Source organism: Oncorhynchus keta, chromosome 34 (genome assembly GCF_023373465.1).
Source record: "Oncorhynchus keta strain PuntledgeMale-10-30-2019 chromosome 34, Oket_V2, whole genome shotgun sequence".
Classification (NCBI taxonomy): Eukaryota; Metazoa; Chordata; class Actinopteri; order Salmoniformes; family Salmonidae; genus Oncorhynchus; species Oncorhynchus keta.
In genome coordinates this window covers 8133028-8158131 of record NC_068454.1, presented here as the reverse complement: position 1 = coordinate 8158131, position 25104 = coordinate 8133028, and the positions used below count along the sequence as shown (strand labels likewise).

The following is a 25104-nucleotide window of genomic DNA, read 5'->3' as shown; positions in this document are numbered from 1 at the left end:
CTTGGCAACATTCCCCCAGGCAAATATTTCTTCCCACAGGAGACGGTCAGTGTGTATGGCATGGAACTAGACCTGCCTGTAGAACCTACCACACAAAGTAGCGTATGCTCATATACCTACGCCTCCGCTGTCGAAAAGGGGCGAAAATATACAATCTACGAGTTAGATAGTGAAACTGTGAACCTGAAAATAATATTTCAATAAATAAATCAATGGTTATTTTCATTTCGTGGTCCGTATGGCTATGTTTTCAGACGGTGACCCAGAGGGCCAGTCAGCTCAATGTGATCTGCCCGAATAGCTGCAAAACTGTAGCAACTCAGTTTGAGACCAGAAAGCCTTTCCAACACACAGCCTGGATGACTGTCACAGAATATGTCGAGCAAGTATTTCTAATCTGTTCGAAATAATCCATATTTTCTACGTTAAAAATAGAGCAGTATGAAGACGATCAACTTCCTCCTAACATTTTACTTGCCGAGGTGATGAAAGTGCCTGTTTTACTTGCCAGTGTGACAAAGGTGTTCATCTGTTTGCCTGCTTTGTCAGTATTTATAGTACTAGTTGACAGTCTCCTGAATTATTTTCTAAGAGAAGACTCTTCACTCCTCCTCACATAATTACTGGCCTTATTACTCCCTCTTTCAGAGAGAGAATAGACTGGAATGGATTTCTACCTAGTCCCGTGTAAATGGGCTGACTGAGAGAGCTCGTCACTGAGAGAGCTCGTCACTGAGAGAGCTCGTCACTGAGAGAGCTCGTCACTGAGAGAGCTCCTCGTCACTGAGAGAGCTCGTCACTGAGAGAGCTCGTCACTGAGAGAGCTCGTCACTGAGAGAGCTCGTCACTGAGAGAGCAGGTCACTGAGAGAGCTCGTCACTGAGATAGCTCGTCACTGAGAGAGCTCGTCACTGAGAGAGCTCGTCACTGAGAGAGCTCGTCACTGAGAGAGCAGGTCACTGAGAGAGCTCGTCACTGAGAGAGCTCGTCACTGAGAGAGCTCGTCACTGAGAGAGCTCGTCACTGAGAGAGCTCGTCACTGAGAGAGCTCGTCACTGAGAGAGCAGGTCACTGAGAGAGCTCGTCACTGAGAGAGCTCGTCACTGAGAGAGCTCGTCACTGAGAGAGCTCGTCACTGAGAGAGCTCGTCACTGAGAGAGCTCGTCACTGAGAGAGCAGGTCACTGAGAGAGCTCGTCACTGAGAGAGCTCGTCACTGAGAGAGCTCGTCACTGAGAGAGGTCGTCACTGAGAGAGCTCGTCACTGAGAGAGCTCGTCACTGAGAGAGCTCGTCACTGAGAGAGCTCGTCACTGAGAGAGGTCGTCACTGAGAGAGCTCGTCACTGAGAGAGCTCGTCACTGAGAGAGCTCGTCACTGAGAGAGCAGGTCACTGAGAGAGCTCGTCACAGAACATTGTTGTTGTTATTTGGTGAGAAAGCCTTTCTAAATATAGATGGCACAACGGCTGCTTCTTGCGGATGTGAAAACGTAATGGAGGAGAAGGAACATTCATCTGTCACACCCAGGGAGTGGATCTTCAATGGGGATCATATTGCTTCATATTAGTGTGTTGCTCTCCGTGGCTCATCACAAAGTAATAGCTTGGGCTGGTTGTGTCTCATTAAATCTAATAATCACCTCACTCTTAACAACCCGGCCTTAAGACAAAAAAAGATGATCTCTCACTAGAGAAGGAGATTAGATGAGAGACACATGAGGCAGTGAACCTAATATGAATATAAATAGAGACCAAGAGAGGAAGTCATGACCTTTCATTGCTTCTAAGGGACTACCCATCCTGAGCAGTAGAGCTTTGTCGTAATGTTTACAAAGATTCTTTGATATGACTGCTTTAGGCATCAAAGCCTTACAGTAAGTGAATTCATGTTTCCTGTGGCTGTGGATATTCTCTGTCTATCTGCAACCTCCATTAGTATTGGAGGCTTTGGGTTTCATTTAGGTTGATTTTAGGATATCACGTTGCTTTGATATTAAATTGCCGCCGGCTACAGTAGGGAACTTGGTGCACCCTTTGAGAAAAATGTGAAATGTAGAGATTTAGTCATGTCATTTTTTTTTTTTTAACACAAATTACTGTGGACCCCAAATGAATGTATGTATATGATACAACTGTGTGTCTGTGTCTGTGTGTTGCTGTTTTCTCTGATGATGGCTGTTATGGGGGATGCTCTGTCTTTTCCTCCATGTACAGTATGATGGTAAAGCTCAGTTGAATCTCAGGGTATAGCCCAATGCTGATATCTGCTGGCTACTTACTGTCATTCACCATCTTATGTCCTGAACTAACCATGACCCTTTGCAATATGAAATTCTTAAATCATTGTTTTCAATGATTTAATGATTCAATGATTTAATGAGTTGTTTTCATCTCTTATAAATAAAGAGATTAAACTAGCCTTTGTATTAAATTAATTAGACACGTCAAAACATGCATGAAAAGTAATATTCAATGATTGGCTTATTATTGACATGCTTTCATTAATCAATCGTTTGGAAGACATTTTATATTTGAATCTATTGCACAGCATCTCCTGTATTTCCCAGCAGATAGATAGTATTTAAGTCCTCTCATGTCCTTTAGAGGGAGACATGTACCACGTTACTGTAACACTGCTGATAACCCGCTAAACAAAATCTATACAGTACATGTGTTTTTAATAGTTTAACATTTGTCTCAACACAATTATAATTGATGAAATGTGAAATGACATGACGTGTAATAATGGCGTGTCATTGGAAGAAGAGCTGTCCAATGAATATTGGTTTCCAGAATAAACATCCTTGGGAAAAAAAAATATTCTTACTTTTAAAATGACAAAATATTTATAATTTAGTTTAGTACATTTTTCACGTAACTCACACACGTGGTTTCCCAACATTTCACATGTGATATTCTACGATTCAGATGTGCGCTTTTGTAACCAACAGGATTAGAACCCAGGAGAAGCCAATTTCTTGACCATTAGACCAAGAGGGCCGACACTGGGTTTCTCTTCCAATGTAGCATGTACAATCAATGTCTTTCAAACTCTGAATATTGACAGTTCAATTCAAAATATGGCTGACCAACATTTAAACATGTAATCAAGTTAATCACAGGATTTGCTGTTAATAACATCAACAAAGTCTTCATGATAAGAGACATTTACATTTACATTTTACAAACGGATTCTCGTACCTTTTTAAAAAGTTTTCAACGTAACAATCTACGGATGGCGACAAAGTTGCTACATTTTTCTCGACCGTTAAAACTATCCCCTCTGATTTCTTCCAGTTCAGTTTCTCAAAATAAAAGACAAAAGAAAGGCACCCCAAAAACACAAAAGTGGTGTTTGACAATTAATCTCAAATTCAGAATTTGATCAAAATTTGATCAGAATTTATGATTTTTTTAATGTAAAAAGCATTAGAAGATTGTCGAAGTAACGGCTAGGAGAATCTGGTAAGTTGATAAAGCACACTTTCTTGTACCTCAATGTCAACTTGTTTTGAGATCACATTGTTGTTTTTAGCTGTATATGGGATGTTTTCAGTGTATTTTGAACGCTTTCAGACAACGCAAATAATCACAATAAAAGAAAAGAATCCACTAAAATTACAAAAAGTTAACTTGAGTTAATTGATTAACTCTGACAGCTCTTCTGACAGCTCTCTGACAGCTCTCTGACAGGGGAGCTGTCAGAACCACTAGCCTAGTGGTTAGAGCGTTGGGTAACCAACCGTAAGGTTGTTCGTTTGAATCCCCGAGCTGACTAGGTAAAAATCTGTTATTCTGCCCCTGAACAAGGCAGTTAACCCACCGTTCCTAGGCTATCATTGTATATAAGAATTTGTTCTTAACTAAAAAAAAAAATATGTAGATAAGTATCTGTTTACATTCATATATTAAAATCGTTTGTAGGCCTGTGTATTAAACATCACAAAAACTAATGGACAGTTAACAATAACATAAGCTAAAAATAGCTAGCTAGGACAAGATGGAAGGCTAGCTATCACCTATTACTATGCTAGCTAGCTGTCAGCAATTAGCATGCGACCATTAGATACAAATGTCATATATAAAGGAGCATTTAAATACATATCATTAGCGTGGTTCATATGTCCACATGTAAATACACTTAATATGTCCCCTTGTTTGTAAAATTAAAACTATTTAAGAGCCAAAACATTTGACGGGAATAAAAAATCTACCTAAATGCCATGTTCTCATTGACTTGCATACAAAATGAGCTAGCTACTTAGCTTGGCTACACTCAAGTGAATTGAAAAATCTCAAAACAATTAAATTATATATCAAAATGACCAGAAAACTCAGCACAGTTTAATTAAACATGTTGTCTCTAGATTTTGAAAATGTAACCATGCATACAAACCGGAAAACAAGATAAGAAAAATAAGGAGATACGGAGAAAAAGCTTCTCTGTTCTTTTCACTGGGCTTCTTTCAGTATGAAGAAGAGGTCTGCAAAAGTAACACTCCGAATGCCTCCCTTTTAGTGGTAACATGTACAGTATATCAATGCAACACCATAGAGGACTACAGTAATAATGTAGTGGATGTAACACTCCGAATGCCTCCCTTTTAGTGGTAACATGTACAGTATATCAATGCAACAGCATAGAGGACTACAGTAATAATGTAGTGGATGTAACACTCCGAATGCCTCCCTTTTAGTGGTAACATGTACAGTATATCAATTTAACACCATAGAGGACTACAGTAATGTTTGGACACTCCGAATGCCTCCCTTTTAGTGGTAACATGTACATGTAAACATACATGTAAAACAGCTAATTCAATTTACACATGCAAAAGGTAGCCTAGTGGCAGGTAGCCTAGTAGTTAAGAGCGTTATGCCAATAACCGAAAGGTCGCTAGTTCTGAGCCCACTAGGTGAAAATATGTTGATGAGCCCTTGAGTAACACACTTATTGATCCTGTTAATTGCTCTAGGCCCGGTTTTCACTAAAGCATCTTAATGCTAACTTCATCGTTTGTAGGAGCAAATCCACGAGCTGTTTCCCAATACCACCGCTATTAATGTTGCACTTGAAAATGCTCTTAATTTTAGCCCAACATGTGAAACCAGCCATTGCACACTCCAAATGTCACCTTTTTTAAAATATAGGGCATCATTGCATTCAATAGCATGTTTGGAATGTTTGGACGTTTTCCTCTTTAAATGGTGCTAAATCTCCAGCTTCCTGTTTGGATGGTGCTAAATCTCCAGCTTCCTGTTTGGATGGTGCAACATCTCCAGCTTCCTGTTTGGATGGTGCTACGTCTCCAGCTTCCTGTTTGGATGGTGCTAAATCTCCAGCTTCCTGTTTTGGATGGTGCTAAATCTCCAGCTTCCTGTTTGGATGGTGCAACATCTCCAGCTTCCTGTTTTGGATGATGCTAAATTTCCAGCTTCCTGTTTGGATGGTGCAACATCTCCAGCTTCCTGTTTGGATGGTGCAACATCTCCAGCTTCCTGTTTGGATGGTGCTACGTCTCCAGCTTCCTGTTTGGATGGTGCTACGTCTCCAGCTTCCTGTTTGGATGGTGCTACGTCTCCAGCTTCCTGTTTGGATGGTGCTACATCTCCAGCTTCCTGTTTGGATGGTGCTACATCTCCAGCTTCCTGTTTGGATGGTGCTACGTCTCCAGCTTCCTGTTTGGATGGTGCTAAGTCTCCAGCTTCCTGTTTGGATGGTGCTAAGTCTCCAGCTTCCTGTTTGGATGGTGCTACGTCTCCAGCTTCCTGTTTGGATGGTGCTACGTCTCCAGCTTCCTGTTTTGGATGGTGCTCTTGATTACTGCAACTCGCTGTTGGCTGGGCTCCCTGCCTGTGCCATTAAACCCCTACAACTCATCCAGAACGCCGCAGCCCGTCTGGTGTTCAACCTTCCCAAGTTCTCTCACGTCACCCCGCTCCTCCGCTCTCTCCACTGGCTTCCAGTTGAAGCTCGCATCCGCTACAAGACCATGGTGCTCGCCTACGGAGCTGTGAGGGGAACGGCACCTCAGTACCTCCAGGCTCTGATCAGGCCCTACACCCAAACAAGGGCACTGCGTTCATCCACCTCTGGCCTGCTCGCCTCCCTACCACTGAGGAAGTACAGTTCCCGCTCAGCCCAGTCAAAACTGTTCGCTGCTCTGGCCCCCAATGGTGGAACAAACCCCCTCACGACGCCAGGACAGCGGAGTCAATCACCACCTTCCGGAGACACCTGAAACCCCACCTCTTCAAGGAATACCTAGGATAGGGTAAGTAAGGGTAAGTAATCCTTCTCCCCCCTTCTCCCCCAACAAGATTTAGATGCAAGTGGCTGTTCCACTGGTTGTCATAAGGTGTATGCACCAATTTGTAAGTCGCTCTGGATAAGAGCGTCTGCTAAATGACTTAAATGTAAATGTAAAATGTCATAAGGTGAATGCACCAATTTGTAAGTCGCTCTGGATAAGAGCGTCTGCTAAATTACTTAAATGTAAATGTAATGTAAATGCTACGTCTCCAGCTTCCTGTTTTGGATGGTGCTACATCTCTAGCTTCCTGTTTTGGATGGTGCTACATCTCTAGCTTCCTGTTTTGGATGGTGCTACATCTCTAGCTTCCTGTTTGGAGGGTGCTACATCTCCAGCTTGCTGGCAGCTGGAAGGAATAACAATAACAGCAGACTGACTCTTCTGTCTGACCTTTGGTCCAATGCACTTTCTCTGGTGCGCTGGGAGTCAGGGGCATACTTGACCCACAGACAGTATCAGCCGTACATCAGTACTGCAAGATGGCCATCATGCCCATCATCATTTAATAAATGCAGGTCTTCTGATTTTAGACTCCAAGCTGAAGTGGAAATCTGTATGTTTCCTCCAGAGAGAGAGAAGTCAGGGTTGATTGATATGATGCTGACTGGGAGAGAGAGGTGTGAGTCTGGAGGACTGCAGTGTGGGTAGTTAGCTCCCAGTGTTTGGACGGAATGCCGACTGCATTCCTAAGTGCTCCAGAGAGAAGAGAGGAGACTAGAGGGCTTGGAGGAGGAGCAGAGGGCTGAAGACTTTCATAAACGATATCCTGCGTAGCTCTCACAGACCACGACTATACAAAATACAAAAAGTCAAGATCAAATCTAGGCTTGATTAACTACTGCTAATTGTTTGAAATATGGGTGTTTCATAAATGTCATCTTATTGTGTCGTACAACATTATGCTAATATCATTCTACTCATATCTTTAAACTCATATAGTTTTACACATTTAATTAAACTCATATTATTATACTCAAATAATTATACTCATATCATTATACTCATATCATTATACTCATATCGTTTTACTCTTTTAATTATATTCATATCATTAAACTCATATCATTATACTCACATCATTAAACTCATATCATTATACCAATAGCTAAAACCAACACTGGAGATAATAAGGTAATAAGACAGTTTGAGGTTTGATGTAGAAAACCAGATGTAACCAGGTCCTGCTAAAACCATAAAAATGTATACTATGTCATTAATTAATCAATATACGGAAGTGGTCAGGTGACGCAGATGATAAGCTACAGGACTGTTCCGCTAGCACAGACTGGAATATGTTCCCAGACTCATCCAATGGCATTGAGGAGTATACCACATCAGTCACTGGCTTCATCAATAAGTGCATCGATGACGTTGTCCCCACAGTGACCGTACCTACATACCCCAACCAGAAAGCTGCCGCTTTCAAGGAGCAGGACTCTAACACGGACGCTTATAAAAAAAATCCCTCTATGTCCTAAGATGTCAATACAGGACTAAGATTGAACCTTCTACACCGGCTCCAATGCTCGTCGGAAGTGGCAGGGCTTGCAAACTATTACCAACTACAAAGGGAAGCCCAGCCGCGAGCTCCCCAGTGACACAAGCCAACCAGACGAGCTAAATGACTTCTATGCGCGCTTTGAGGCAAGCAACACTGAAGCATGCATGAGAGCACCAGCTGTTCCGGAAGACTGTGTGATCACGCTCACAGTAGCTGATGTGAGTAAGACCTTTAAACTGGTCAACATCCACAAGGCCGCAAAGCCAGGCGGATTACCAGGACATGTACTCCGAGCTTGCGCTGACCAACTGGCAAGTGTCTTCACTGACATGTTCAAACTCTCCCATGCCGAGTCTGTAATGCCTACATGTTTCAAGCAGACCACCATAGTCCCTGTGCCCAAGAACACCAAGGTAACCTGCCTAAATGACTAACGACCCGTAGCACTCACGTCTGTAGCCATGAAGTGCTTTGAAAGGTTGGTCATGGCTCACATCAACATCATCATCCCAGAAACGCTAGACCCACTGCAATTTGCATACCGCCCCAATAGATCCACAGATGACGCAATCTCTATTGCACTCAGCACTGCCCTTTACCACCTGGACAAAAGGAACACCTACTGTATATACAGTTGATTCGGAAAGTATTCAGACTCCTTCCCTTATTCCACATTTTGTTACGTTACAGCCTTATTCTGAAATGAATTAAATAACTAAAAATCCTCATCAATCGACACAATACCCCATAATGACATCACAATACCCCATAATGACAAAGCAAAAACAGGATCTAACATTTTTGCACATTAAAAAAAAAAAGTAAAAACAGAAATACCTTATTTACATAAGTATTCAGACCCTTCGCTATGAGAGTCCAAATTGAGCTCAGGTGCATCCTGTTTCCATTAATCATCCTTGAGATGTTTCTACAACTTGATTGGAGTCCACCTGTGGAAAATTCAACTGATTGGACATGATTTGGAAAGGCACACACGTGTCTATATAAGATCCCACAGTTGACAGAGCATGTCAGAGCAGAAACTGACCCATGAGGTTGAAGGAATTGTCAGTAGAGCTCTGAGACAGGATTGTGTTGATGCACAGATCTGGGGAAGGGTACCAAAACATTTCTGCAGCATTGAAGGTCCCCAAGAACACAGTGGCCTCCATCATTCTTAAATGGAAGAAGTTTGGAACCAACAAGGCTCTTCCTAGAGCTGATCAGGGGAGAAGGGCCTTGTTTGGGAAGGTGACCAAGAATCTGATTGTCCTCTGACAGAGCTCCAGAGTTCCTCTGTGGAGATGGGAGAAACTTCCAGGAGGACAGCCATCTCTGCAGCCCTCCACCAATCATGCCTACATGGTAGAGTTGCCAGACGGAAGCCACTCTTCAGTAAAACTCAAATGACAGCCCACTCGGAGTTTGCCAAAAGGCACTCTCAGACCATGAGAAACAAGATTGTCTGATGAAACCAAGATTGAACTCTTTGGCCTGTATTCCAAGCATCACTTGTGGAGGAAACCTGGCACACTCCCTACGGTGAAGCATGGTGGTGGCAGTATCATGCTGTTGGGATGTTTTTCAGTGGCAGGGACTGGGAGACTAGTCAGAATAGAGGGAAAGATGAATGGAGCAAAGTACAGACAGGTCCTTGATGAAAACCTGCTTCAGAGCGCTCAGTACCTCAGACTGGGGCTGTTCAAGTGGCCCAGCCACTTGAACACGATCGAACATCTCTTCTCTTCAACAAAGTTCTGAGGAAAGGGTCTGAAAATAAATGTAAATGTTATATTTCCAATTTCTTTTAAATTAATTTACAAAAAATTGAATTCAGTCCTTAAATTTGGTCCTTAAATGAAACTGGTATACTTTTTCATTTATCACAATTATATCTATCACGATTTTGATCTTTAATGCAGAGCCGACAAACAAGTTCCTTACGTTCTCCCCCTTCCACTTGCCTCTTCCATTTTTGCGGTAATGCTGCAATTAGTTGGTTGTGATGTTGGGTATAGCAGACATTTCCATATTTTTTTGTTAGCTGAATGTGTGATATAACTCCACCAGTCCTATTTAGAACAGAATTTAAAAAGATTATACCGTTTTTTTTTTCTAAAAAAATATAATTTAAAAAAAATAATGAATTAGTATATTTTAGTTTAACCAGCATATTTACTGTAATATTTGTTTTGTCTTTTATGGTGGATTAAACTGAATTTGCAACCAACTTTCTATGGCTTGTTTTAAAAATAGCAATATTTTGGAGATTATTTCATTTCTGAATAAAGGGGAAAACACCAGTCTCAACATTAAATAGTACCTGCAAAACACCAGTCTCAACATTAAATAGTACCTGCAAAACACCAGTCTCAACATTAAATAGTACCTGCAAAACACCAGTCTCAACATTAAATAGTACCTGCAAAACACCAGTCTCAACATTAAATAGTACCTGCAAAACACCAGTCTCAACATTAAATAGTACCTGCAAAACACCAGTCTCAACATTAAATAGTACCTGCAAAACACCAGTCTCAACATTAAATAGTACCTGCAAAACACCAGTCTCAACATTAAATAGTACCTGCAAAACACCAGTCTCAACATTAAATAGTACCTGCAAAACACCAGTCTCAGCATTAAATAGTACCTGCAAAACACCAGTCTCAGCATTAAATAGTACCTGCAAAACACCAGTCTCAACATTAAATAGTACCTGCAAAACACCAGTCTCAACATTAAATAGTACCTGCAAAACACCAGTCTCAACATTAAATAGTACCTGCAAAACACCAGTCTCAACATTAAATAGTACCTGCAAAACACCAGTCTCAACATTAAATAGTACCTGCCTGCAAAACACCAGTCTCAACATTAAATAGTACCTGCAAAACACCAGTCTCAACATTAAATAGTACCTGCAAAACACCAGTCTCAACATTAAATAGTACCTGCAAAACACCAGTCTCAACATTAAATAGTACCTGCAAAACACCAGTCTCAACATTAAATAGTACCTGCAAAACACCAGTCTCAACATTAAATAGTACCTGCAAAACACCAGTCTCAACATTAAATAGTACCTGCAAAACACCAGTCTCAACATTAAATAGTACCTGCCTGCAAAACACCAGTCTCAACATTAAATAGTACCTGCAAAACACCAGTCTCAACATTAAATAGTACTTGCAAAACACCAGTCTCAACATTAAATAGTACTTGCAAAACACCAGTCTCAACATTAAATAGTACTTGCAAAACACCAGTCTCAACATTAAATAGTACCTGCAAAACACCAGTCTCAACATTAAATAGTACCTGCAAAACACCAGTCTCAACATTAAATAGTACCTGCCTGCAAAACACCAGTCTCAACATTAAATAGTACCTGCAAAACACCAGTCTCAACATTAAATAGTACCTGCAAAACACCAGTCTCAACATTAAATAGTACCTGCAAAACACCAGTCTCAACATTAAATAGTACCTGCAAAACACCAGTCTCAACATTAAATAGTACCTGCAAAACACCAGTCTCAGCATTAAATAGTACCTGCAAAACACCAGTCTCAGCATTAAATAGTACCTGCAAAACACCAGTCTCAACATTAAATAGTACCTGCAAAACACCAGTCTCAACATTAAATAGTACCTGCAAAACACCAGTCTCAACATTAAATAGTACCTGCAAAACACCAGTCTCAACATTAAATAGTACCTGCAAAACACCAGTCTCAACATTAAATAGTACCTGCCTGCAAAACACCAGTCTCAACATTAAATAGTACCTGCAAAACACCAGTCTCAACATTAAATAGTACTTGCAAAACACCAGTCTCAACATTAAATAGTACTTGCAAAACACCAGTCTCAACATTAAATAGTACTTGCAAAACACCAGTCTCAACATTAAATAGTACCTGCAAAACACCAGTCTCAACATTAAATAGTACCTGCAAAACACCAGTCTCAACATTAAATAGTACCTGCAAAACACCAGTCTCAACATTAAATAGTACCTGCAAAACACCAGTCTCAACATTAAATAGTACCTGCCTGCAAAACACCAGTCTCAACATTAAATAGTACTTGCAAAACACCAGTCTCAACATTAAATAGTACCTGCAAAACACCAGTCTCAACATTAAATAGTACCTGCAAAACACCAGTCTCAACATTAAATAGTACTTGCAAAACACCAGTCTCAACATTAAATAGTACCTGCAAAACACCAGTCTCAACATTAAATAGTACCTGCCTGCAAAACACCAGTCTCAACATTAAATAGTACTTGCAAAACACCAGTCTCAACATTAAATAGTACTTGTAAAACACCAGTCTCAACATTAAATAGTACTTGCAAAACACCAGTCTCAACATTAAATAGTACCTGCAAAACACCAGTCTCAACATTGAAGAGGTGACTCCGGAATGCTGGCCTTCTTGGCAGAGTTCCTCTGTCCAGTGTCTGTGTTATTTTGCCAATCTTAATCTTTTTTTTTTAATTGGCCAGTCTGAGATGTTACTTTTTCTTTGCAACTCTGCCTAGAAGACCAGCATCCCAGAGTCGCCTCTTCACTGTTGATGTTGGGACTGGTGTTTTGCAGGTACTATTTAATGAAGCTGCAAGTTGAGGAATTGTGAGGCGTCTGTTTCTCAAACTAGACACTGTAATGTACTTGTCTTCTTGCTCAGTTGTGCACTGGGGCCTCCCACTCTCTTTCTATTCTGGTTAGAGCCAGTTTGCACTGTTCTGTGAAGGGAGTAGTACACAGCGTTGTACGAGATCTTCAGTTTCTTGGCAATTTCTCGCATGGAATAGCCTTCATTACTCAGAACAAGAATAGACAGACGGGTTTCAGAAATAAGTTCTTTGTTGGTCTTTCTGTAGCTCAGTTGGTAGAGCATGGCGCTTGTAACGCCAGGGTAGTGGGTTCGATTCCCGGGACCACCTATACGTAGAATGTATGCACACATGACTGTAAGTCGCGTTTGGATAAAAGCGTCAGCTAAATGGCATTCATTATTATTATTATTTGTTTCTGGCCATTTTAAGCCTGTAATCGAGCCCACAAATGCTGATGCTCCAGATACTCAACTAGTCTAAAGAAGGCCAGTTGTATTGCTTCTTTAATCAGGACAACAGTTTGCAGCTGTGCTAACATAATTGAAAATGGGTTAATAATGTCCGCATTCTGTCCCCTATTAACACTTTTTAAAAACTTTTGTTGCCACCGAGAATGACATAAGAAAGTAGTCAAGATGACGATCCAGCTGTTTGGATGGTTTCAAATAATCAAATTAGTTAGGCTTTGCAATGGGATCAGTATGTTAGCAAAGCACAACCTGCTCTGAAAGTTACGCAATGCATGGCTGTTTCTGGTGGGCTAGGCATCTTGGTATTCCCCCACACCACAGGGAATTGGTGGCACCTTAATTGTGGAGGATGGGCTTGTGGTAATGGCTGGAGCGGGATAAGTGTAATGATATTAAATACATGCCGTTCCATTCTCTTACATTCCAGACATTCTTATGAACTGTCCTCCCTTCAGCAGCCTCCTTTGCTCCACACTATACTGAGAAAACAGAGGATTGCAATGCAAATCTTAAGAGCTTTTTAAAATTGTAACCCCATTTCATCAGATATATTTTGGATCAAACTTTACTGAGCCATTATCTTGCAGAGGAAAGCTATCCCATGAGTCTGATTAAAAGTCTCATTAAAAGTCAAATTTTCCACATTTATAGGCTTTACAACTATGTTCCTAGTCAGATTATAGTTTCCTCTAATCATATTGAACCCCTGAGCCAAAAAATAGTTATTGGCTTGAAAAATGGTTAATTCTAATTACAGAAAACATTGTATGTTTGCATCATAAAAATGTCACAATTTATAAATATGATAATAAATGTTATAGAAAAACAAACCGAGTCAAACAAGCTGATATTCAATGAAAAACACTTACGTTTTTGTTCATCCTTGCACAAGTACTGTGTCCTCATGTCTTGAAACTCGATCCTCAGGCTAATCCCAAGAATGTGGTCGAAAGTTGAGGGTTATAACTTAGATTTGTTGTGCAAAAACAGAGTGGTCACGGTTTTTGGCCTCTACCTGCAGTTTGTTTGTTTTGTTCGAACAGGAGTTGTTCCTGTTTAGATGGGCAAAGCTGCTGAAGATGTCAGCATGTCACAGTAATAACAAACATGTCCATTTCTCTTCTCCATAAGGGAGAGTCAATCCACATTCTCAGGCAATAGAGACATTTGTTTACCCTTTGTGGACAGTAGGCTAATGGGACCATGTTGTAACCATGTAAACTGGATCTCATTTGGATGTAATATATTTTCAAGCGTGAGAAGCAGGTTAATACAACTACAACATATTATATAGTGTAATGCATGTTTAGCAGGGTCATAGCACTGTCGTTTGCATAGCACGTCATTTAAGTAGGCTACCCATTTAATTACTACATCACAAAGGTCTTTAGATTTATCTGCATGTCATGATGCATTAAATCTGGTCTGGACACTTCATACTATATAAACAGTTTTATTACGACACAGAGACATTCCTCCCATCAACTTCCTCAACCAAATGGTCTGCTTTGCAAATTATTCACGCAAATAGATTTCACCGACAGCACATTGATAGTGGAACGTAAATATAATATTGAATGATGTTGAGGTATGACCTCTAGTCTAGAATATATTTTATCACAGTGAGACAAGTCGGTACATTTTGGATTGGAAAATATGTATTGTGTGAAGGATGGCATGTTTAATATGCGTTAAAACACAAATGGCGGAATCTTTCTGAGGATTGTGACAGTGTTTGTCATCACGTCATTAATAACTGAGTTGTTGAACTTTCCAATGGAGAGAGAGCGCATCAAACTTCCCCGCCCCGTCTATCGTCAAGCTTCCTTGCGTTTCGTTCTTCAAGGACCTAAGCTTCACCAGACAAGGAGAAGCGCAAATGAGAGTTAAACGACAAAATGTAGTAAAACTGAGGGCAAATATAGCAACATCTTACATGTTATCTATTTGCAGTCATTGACGTAGCGACTTACATTTCAGCAAACTTGATGTAAATTAAAATGTAACTCCACAAACGCTCTGTGTAGCGGGCTGTGTAGGTATTCGGATCAAGGGGGACCTCCTGCCGTTCAACAGGCGCATCTCATACTTTGTAAGTATTGTCCGGTGCTCTTCTGTACCGCGTCAGCTGTGTAGACTTTTTGAACAAACCAGCATTTGCGTATGTTTATCCAAGATATTGAGAATTTCCTACATTTTGTATTAAATAAGGGGGTTCGATAAAGTGTCAACGATTAAAAAAAGATATTGAGAATTTCCTACATTTTGTATCGAAAATGTTGGTTCGATAAAGTGTCAGCGATAACATCATTTTGGAGATATTAGTTGTAATTGGAAATGCCTCATGTCTGCTTCTCTTCAGACTTTTGTACGACATATAACTTCAAATTATGTTAAAAAAGAAATAAATGCCCCTCACATGTAATGCCGTGCATTGTGTTATAGCCTAGAAATCATCACAATTAAAATGTAATGGGACGCCTTTTCTCCGTGGTTTGTTTTTGTTGGTGTCCCAGTCTTTAATGGAATGGCTACATGCACATGTGACCGTTTGGCTTTACAGTGACGTCTCATATACAGTACATTGCTGCCCAGTAATTAACAGTGACAGGTAGGCAATAGGAACGCTGAAGAGCAGGTGGCTTCCCTTTTGTCTTGTCCACGAGGAGTTCCCCATACTTATTAGGTGGATCGCTGAGTCAGTCATGTGGGAATTTCAGTAAGGAATCGTACATGACCTCTTATCATGTGATATCAGCGGTGTGTTGGGCTAAGAACCAATAAGCATACCCACTGCGCACAGACTTCAATTCCACGTCTATTCCACGTTGGTTCAACTTAATTTAATTGAAATGTCGTTGAAACAACGTTGATTCCACCAGTGTGTGCCCAGTGGGTAGCTTCACAAACTGTAATTGGGCTGGGTGTCAGGGTGTGATAGTCTACAGACAGTGATCTAGGTGAGTTCAAGCCATCAGTGGTCTATGAACTCTATGACCCCATACCTGGCCTATAAGGAACCTACCTGAGGCTATAACTGGAAAACTGAATTCCACAATGGGAGAGTGAGTCCTCCTCACCGTCTATATTGCTGCACAAAGCAGGTTCTACATCACTGCTGGGATTAATGCTCAAGTCACCTTGCACTAATGATTAATTGCGGGAACTGTTAGTTGCTTAAGTTTACAGCTAATTTCTCATTTTTTTTAAAAGATGGTTTTAGAATGTAATTCACTGACAGAAATGAGAGGGAGTTCTGCCAATGGGTCTCATATTAAATCAAGTGTTACTTAGGACCAGGGGTGGTACAAGGACTGTGGGTTCTGATGACGTCAGAACCAGCATGAATTCTTAGTAAATATTATGGGGCTGACTGACTGACAACATCCTGACAGAAGAACTTGCTTTTCTACTGAAAGCATGTATGATCAGTTCAGACATTATCAGCCATCTCTTGGAGTATGTCTGAAGGCGAAGCTAAGTTGAATCTCTAGAATTGTGATACGGTTTGTTTTGTTTTTAGAAAATATAACATATCTGAGATTGTGTCGCCACCCCCTAAAAAGGTGTAACTATACTTTAGTGCAGGGTTCCCCATCTGGGTGATTTTGCCAAAGCACAGCCCCCACACCACTAGAGGGATATCTTCAACCACCGACTTACTACCCTGAGACAAGGCCGAGTATAGCCCACGAAGATCTCCCCCCACGGCACGAACCTGAGGGGGGCGCCAAACCCCTCCTAGGGATGGCATGGAAGAGCACCAGTAAGCCAGTGACTCAGCCCCTGTAATAGGGTTAGAGGCAGAGAATCCTAGTGGAGAGATGGGAACCGGACAGGCATAGACAGCAAGGGTGGTTCGGCGCTTCAGTGCCTTTCCGTTCACCTTCACACCCCTGGGCCAGACTACACTCAATCATAGGACCTACTGAAGAGATGAGTCTTCAATAAAGACTTAAAGGTCAAGGTCTCTCACATGGGTAGGCAGACCATTCCATAAAAATAGAGCTCTATAGGAGAAAGCCCTGCCTCCAGCTGTTTGCTTAGAAATTATAGGGACAGTAAGGAGGCCTGCGTCTTGTGACTGTAGTGTACGTGTAGGTATGTACAGTAGGACCAAATCGGAGAGATAGGTAGGAGCAAGCCCATGTAATGCTTTGTAGGTTAGCAGTAAAACCTTGAAATCAGCCCTAGCCTTAACAGGAAGCCAGTGTAGAGAGGCTAGCACTGGAGTAATATGATCACATTTTTGGGTTCTAGTCAAGATTCTAGCAGCCATGTTTAACACTAACTGAAGCTTATTTAGTCCTTTATCCTGGTAGCCGGAAAGTAGAGCATTGCAATAGTCTAATCTAGAAGTGACAAAAGCATGGATTAATTTTTCTGCATCATTTTTGGACAGAACATTTCTGATTTTTGCAATGTTACCTAGATGGAAAAAAGCTGTCCTTGAAACAGTCTTGATATATTCGTCAAAAGAGAGATCAGGGTCCAGAGTAACGCCAAGGTCCTTCACAGTTTTATTTGAGACCACTGTACAACCATCAGGATTAATTGTCAAATCCAACAGAAGATCTCATTGTTTCTTGGGAGCTAGAACAAGCATCTCTGTTTTGTCCGAGTAAAACATTTGCCGCCATCCACTTCCTTACGTCTGAAACACAGGCTTCCAGGGAGGGCAATTTTGTGGTTTCACCATGTTTCATCGAAATGTACAGCTGTCTATTGTCCGCATAGCAGAAAGGTGGAATCCTATGATGGTGCCACGTTGAAAGTCACTGAGCTCTTTGTACTGACAATGTTTGTCTCTGGAGATTGCATGGCTATGTGCTAGATTTTATGCAACTGTCAGCAACGGGTGTGGCTAAAATAGCTGAATCCACTCATTTGAAGGGGTGTCCACATAATTTTGTATTTATAGTGTATATGCAATAGTTATTAATAATTATTATGTTTTAGTCAAATATTATATCTGTTTGGGCTTCTTGCGGTCAGTTCTCTATCTACAAAATATTTGTAATTATGTTCCGGCTCCCTGACCATCCGCTCAAGAAACAAATCGTCCCGCGACTGAATCTATAATGAACAAAAATATAAACGCCACATGCAACAATTTAAACTATTTTACTGATTTACAGTTCATATAAGGATATCAGTCAATTTAAATAAATGATTTAGGGCCTAATCTATTGATTTCACATGACTGGGTAGAGGTGCAGCCATGGGTGGGCCTGGGAGGGCATTGGGCCACCCACTGGGGAGCCAGGCCCAGCAAATCAGAATGAGTTTTTTCCTACAAAATGGCTTTATTACGGACATAAATACTCCTCAGTTTAATCAGATGTCTGGGTGGCTGGTCTCAGACGATCCCGCAGGTGACGAAGCCGGATGTGTCAGTCCTTGGCTGGCGTGGCTAAACATGGTCTGCTGTTGTGAGGCCGGTTGGCCGTACTGCCAAATTCTCTAAAGCGATGTTGGAGGCGGCTTATGGTAGAGAAATTAACATTACTTTCTCTGGCAACAGCTCTGGTGGACATGTCTGCAGTCAGCATGCCAATTGCGCGCTCCCTCAAAACTTGAGACATCTGTTGCATTGTGTTGTGTAACAAAACTGCACATTTAAGAGTGGCCTTGTCCCCAGCACAAAGTTTGCCTGTGTAAGGATCATGCTGTTTAATCAGCTTCTTAATATGCCACACCTGTCAGGTGGATGGATTATCTTGGCAAAGGAGAAATGCTCACTAACAGGGATGGAAACAAATTTGTGTGCCAAATTTGAGAGAAATAAGCTTTTTTGTGCATATGCAACATTTCTGGGATCTTTTATTTCAGCTCATAAAACATGGGACAAACACATGTTGTGTTTATATTTTTGTTCAGTGTAGTTGATGATCCCTGTTACAGTGCTTTCAGTGAAGTCTGGAGCTGTGCCAAGCTTTAGATTTTTCTGTTTGCAGATGTGACTGACCTGGTTTCGAACCAGAGTTATCAATATGACTTTGGCTGTAGGTACCCTAGCAGTTAACCGAAAGGTCGCTGGGTTGAATCCCTGAGACGACTTTGTGAAAAATCTGTCAATTTGCCTTTGAGCAAGGCACTTAACCCTTATTGCTGCTGTACATCGCTCTGGATAAGAACGTCTGCAAAATGACTCAAATGTAAAAACTAAACAAATACATGAACAAGACCATGTTAGCCCATTGAACAAGACCCTGTTAGCTCATTGAACAAGACCCTGTTAGCCCATTGAACAAGACCCTGTTAGCCCATTGAACAAGACCCTGTTAGCCCATTGAACAAGACCCTGTTAGTCCAGTGAACAAGACCCTGTTGGCCCATTGAACAAGACCCTGTTAGCCCATTGAACAAGACCCTGTTAGCCCATTGAACAAGACCCTGTTAGCCCATTGAACAAGACCCTGTTAGCCCATTGAACAAGACCCTGTTAGCCCATTGAACAAGACCCTGTTAGCCCATTGAACAAGACCCTGTTAGTCCAGTGAACAAGACCCTGTTAGCCCATTGAACAAGACCCTGTTAGCCCATTGAACAAGACCCTGTTAGCCCATTGAACAAGACCCTGTTAGCCCATTGAACAAGACCCTGTTAGCCCATTGAACAAGACCCTGTTAGCCCATTGAGCTAAACGCCATATTTCTTATGAATCGTATTGGACCTCAGTGATACATGTAGAAACTGTAGGAGGAAAATCATACTGCAACTTACATGGTCACTTTTTAGTAATGTTTTTTATTAATTATCCTTGAAAATATGTGCATCTGACCTTGTGCTTCATGTAGTATGAAAGATAACACATTATTGGGGAGTCTCCTTGTAGCTGAATAATATTAGCTTAAAAGCAGGAAGTACTATATGAAGTATGATAAACTGTTTTACACCATTATTCCAACAACACTATATTAGTAAAAGCTCAATAATAGTAATCATTGAAGCCTGTTTTTGTTCACAATGTCTATAAAAAGAATCATATGGTATTGTTTTGAATATGCCAAGAATCTAGTTTCCTTTAGTTATCTTTGGTGCCACAGAAGCTGTCATTACTATGCCCTATCTATCATCTCCTCATCAGATTGGAAATAACAAATCGTGGTTGTGTTTCCCCTCGATCTAGATAAATGGTTGCTGTGTGTGCAGGTTGTGAACTTCCCAGACATCAGAAAGTCAATGAACAGTCAACCAACCCAAAAATAACCTCATTGAGATGCAGTCATAAATATTGATCAGCATGCAGAATCCTGTTTAGTTCAGATTGGGACGGTGGCAGTTTCTCTTCCATTTTGTTAGTTAATTATATTAGTGTTGGACTTGTAGAGGTTGTGGTATCGTTTTCGGTATTTGTTTCTAAAATGAGTCAAGCCGCCGTTTGAAGTCTTTGTGGAGAACAGGACTAGTTAAATGTTCCATTCAATGGCTTCCTGAACAGGGAGGAATATTCATCACCCAACATACCGATCCCAAGTGTGCTTAATGGCTGTATTCTGAGCTGTCAGTCTCACTACTTTGTCTACTCATTGTACCTCACTGAGCGATGGCTAACACTTTCTCTTTTTTTAATTGCATTGGGGACGGACCACTGAAGGACATGCACATTGTGGCAACTCTTTCATACAGGATGCTACAGTATTACAGTACATGATGAATTTAACTACTATTTCATGAAACTGAATGGAAAATCCATTCTATTTTATGTTATTAACTATCAGAACTGTTAGTAACAGGAATAAGCATCCCTACTCACACACATGGCGGTTTATGGCTATGTGTTGCATACCATGTGGCTATATACTGTACAGTACTGTATGTTACCTCTGTTAATGTTCTTTCATCCTCTGAGGTGGGGTTTAGTGAGCAGGGCAGCACCTCTCACCTGTAATTGGACAGAAAACACCACTGAGTGGCGTAATGTTTTCACATATCATGTTTAAGATGAGATTGAACTCAGGGTTAGCATTACTAACAACATTCCCCTTTAATGACACATTAAATCTTTTCAAAACCAGGTTTCTCCTTTTAATGTGAAAGAATGCACAGTGACATGTTTATATGATATCTTTCAAGCTGTTCAGGGAAAAGTGACTGATCCATTTCATAGAATGCTCTTTTTCCCCACTGTGATATGATTAGGTACCATCCTACTCACACATACAATCATAACCTTCAGATAAATTGTATTAGACATTAGAGTTGACCACTCAAGTGAAAGTCGCTCTGGATAAGAGCGTCTGCTAAATGACTTAAATGTAATGTAATGTAAAATTCTCTCCTATGCTTACTGATTTTATACTGATCATCATCCCTCTGCTTGCTCTCCTATCTCAGCCACCTTATGCTGGTAGTTTTCTTCCAAGGTGCTGTTGCCACACACACACACACACGGTCATAGTAAACATTTCATTACCAAGACTAGGGTTGCTAAGCTACCAATAATTTACCAAAGTTACCGGAATCTTCAGTCATTTTGTTAATTAACAATAATCCTATGGCAAGTTGTCATAACTTTGGTCATTTATGCTTTTGAATAACTTCTTTATTTTTTACTTTTTTAATGTATTCATATACGGCATAGTATTCATTGTTTATAAATGTTTCCATATTGTACATTATGTTCTAGTAGATAGACCATATGGTTCAAGAGAATATAGCATAATTAATTAAAAGCATGTAATCAACAATGCCATTATTTTCAATTACCTCTGCAACTTGTCCAACTATATACTTTTTTCATAACTGCCACCATAACTGACCCAAAGACATTGACAGCCATAGTTTTGACATTGTTAAACATTTTTTATTACCTTCATTTAACTAGGCAAGATCAGTTAAGAACAAATTCTTATTTTCAATGACGGCCTAGGAACAGTGGGTTAACTGCCTGTTCAGGGGCAGAACGACAGATTTGTACCTTGTCAGCTCGGGGGTTTGAACTTGCAACCTTCCGGTTACTAGTCCAACGCTCTAACCACTAGAGCCCCATATATATATATATAGGATATTAAATGCTGAAACCCTCACATTAAACACAAATGGTATTCACTTAGTTGATGATTTATATTTAGGAGAATGTTTTACAGCTTTGTCATCTTATTTTTTTATAATTTTATTTAATGATTTCATATATCTTAAATGTGATAAGGCCCAACAGAGGATAAGGTTGCAAAGGGGGGATATTACTGGAAACTTTCTAAGTTTACCAGTAAACTAACAAAATGCTGGTATCTTTCAAGGATTTTTTGTAATCTATCACAAGACATCTAGTGAGCCTGTTAAATTTAGAAAGTTTCCAGTAAGTATACCCTCCCTTTATAACCTTATCCAAGACTGCTGTCACACTAAACAGTTCAACGAGAGATGCTTTATGAGTGGTGGGGTAATGTGAGAGTCTAGTCCACATGTCTGTAGTTGTCAATGTGAGGACCATGCCCTTCTAGACTGTCTCCGGGTAGGATGGTGGTACCATGCCCTTCTGGACTGTCTCTGAGTAGGATGGTGGTACCATGCCCTTCTGGACTGTCTCTGAGTAGGATGGTGGTACCATGCTCTTCTGGACTGTCTCTGAGTAGGACGGTGGGACCATGCCCTTCTAGACTGTCTCTGAGTAGGATGGTGGTACCATGCCCTTCTGGACTGTCTCTGAGTAGGATGGTGGTACCGGACTGTCTCTGAGTAGGACGGTGGGACCATGCCCTTCTAGACTGTCTCTGAGTAGAATGGTGGGACCATGCCCTTCTGGACTGTCTCTGAGTAGGACGGTGGGACCATGGCCTTCTAGACTGTCTCTGAGTAGGATGGTTGGACCATGCCCTTCTAGACTGTCTTTTGAGTAGGATGGTGGTACCATGCCCTTCTAGACTGTCTCTGAGTAGGATGTTGGGACCATGCCCTTCTGGACTGTCTCTGAGTAGGACGGTGGGACCATGCCCTTCTGGACTGTCTCTGAGTAGGATGGTGGTACCATGCCCTTCTGGACTGTCTCTGAGTAGGACGGTGGGACCATGCCCTTCTAGACTGTCTCTGAGTAGGACGGTGGGACCATGCCCTTCTAGACTGTCTCTGAGTAGGATGGTGGTACCATGCCCTTCTGGACTGTCTCTGAGTAGGATGGTGGTACCATGCTCTTCTGGACTGTCTCTGAGTAGGACGGTGGGACCATGCCCTTCTAGACTGTCTCTGAGTAGGATGGTGGGACCATGCCCTTCTAGACTGTCTCTGAGTAGGACGGTGGGACCATGCCCTTGTCTCTGAGTAGGACGGTGGGACCATGCCCTTCTGGACTGTCTCTGAGTAGGATGGTGGGACCATGCCCTTCTTGACGGTCTCTGAATAGGACGGTGAACCATGGGATGTACTGCAGAGGAGTCTGGTGGGAGGAGCTATAGGAGGAAGGGCTCATTGTAATGGCTGGAATGGAATATATGGAGCGGAGTCAAACATGTGGTTTCCATATGTTTGATGTGTTTGATACCATTCCCTTAATTCCATTCCAGACATTACATCCTATAACTCCTCCCACAGCCTCGTCTGATGTAGTGAGATCTGATAGGAACATCGGAACAGATTGAGCAGATGAGAGCTGTCGTTAAAGCTGATATGAATAGGATATGGTGTAATATACAAATGAATCTATAATAACGCACACACATCTAGATGTTCCCTCTGTTTGATGGGTTCTCTGTTTGATCTTTCCTCAGTTTGATGTTGCATAAGTTTTATGGGTTCTCAGTTTGAAGGATTCTCAGTTTGATGGGGTTTCAGTTTGATGGGTTCTCAGGTTGATGTTCCCTCAGTTTGATGGGTTCTCAGTTTGACGGGTTCTCAGTTTGATGGGTTCTCAGTTTGATGGATTCTCAGTTTGATGGGTTTTCAGTTTGATGGGTTCTCAGTTTGATGGATTCTCAGTTTGATGGGTTTTCAGTTTGATGGGTTCTCAGTTTGATGGGTTCTCAGTTTGATGGGTTTTCAGTTTGATGGGTTCTCAGTTTGATAGATTTTCAGTTTGATGGGTTTTCAGTTTGATGGGTTTGATGGGTTCTATGTTGTCTATTCCTTTGTTTTTGGCCGAGTATGGTTCCCAATCAGAGGCAGCTGTCTATCGCTGTCTCTGATTGGGGATCATGCTTAGGCAGCCCTTTTTCCACTTTCTGTTGTGGGATCTTGTTTTTGTTAGTTGCTGGTTTAGCGCTACTATACTTTACGTGTCGTTTATCTTTCTTGTTTTTTTGGTGTTCATTTAATAAATTCAAAATGTACACCTACCACGCTGCACCTTGGTCTCATTCAGACAACATCTGTAACAAATGGTTTCAAATACACCATGTGTTTCATGCCATTCCATTTACTCCGTTCCAGACATTATTTTGAGCCATCCTCCCCTCAGCAGCTTCCACTGCTTGCCATGTATACAGTACATAACCAACTTATCTTTTCATCTTAATCAGAGTGGGTTGTAAACAAATACCCTGTAATTGTGTGGACAGATGCTACAGCCTGTTATGTTATATTAACCATTACGTGGTTGCTAAGTTACCTACCAGATGTATTAAATCTTGGAAATGGTTGTATTGACGGCTTTATTTGACTTTCTGACTGTATCCCAACCCCGGACTGCCACCTGCTCAAGCCTTATGTATTATTATTTTTACCATGCAAGTCAGTTAAGAACAAATTCTTATTATACAATGATGGCCTACCCCGGGCCATACCCTCCCCTAAACCGCTGCACCACTCGGAAGCCAATTAACTAGCAGGGCTTTGAGATTTACCTCTGAGTTTGATTTGTAAAAATAATAGAAGAAGAATAGAATGTATCTTATTTTCCTTCCTCTCGACCACTTTCTCATATCAGAAAAACCGACGACAATCTTCACAATATATCACGTGTATTCACACAATAAGATGTAATGTTGTTGAACCGGATTGTTTGGGCAGACTTATCATCCCATTTACTCTGTGTTCAATCCCACATTGTGGAAACGTGTGATAACGTGCTGTGATGTATTACTGGGTGTTGATGCCTCCCAGCTGTGGATAATTAACACCAAACGTGTGTGTGTGTGTTTTTGGCCTTTATGGGTTGGCACGCAGAGAAGGGAGATTAAACACATTCTCTGGCTACAGCAGAGATCTTGGCTCCAGTGGACAGAACATGGAGAGAATCGCAACAGAGACAATC

The 25104-nt window shown here is 41.1% G+C and overlaps 1 protein-coding gene across 3 annotated transcripts in view; it reads left to right on the top strand.

Annotated features, from left to right (window-relative positions):
- LOC118366578 (rho GTPase-activating protein 6-like) overlaps nt 1–25104 on the top strand; it is a 72935-nt gene that overhangs the window by 19847 nt on the left and 27984 nt on the right. Inside the window, exon 1 of one of the 3 annotated variants that reach the window (XM_052492931.1) lies at nt 14756–15006. The exons of the other annotated variants lie outside the window; for them this stretch is intronic. The gene's annotated coding sequence lies outside the window, so the exon portion shown is untranslated. Of the gene's footprint in view, nt 1–14755; nt 15007–25104 lie in introns of those variants that run through there. 3 annotated transcript variants of the gene reach the window in all.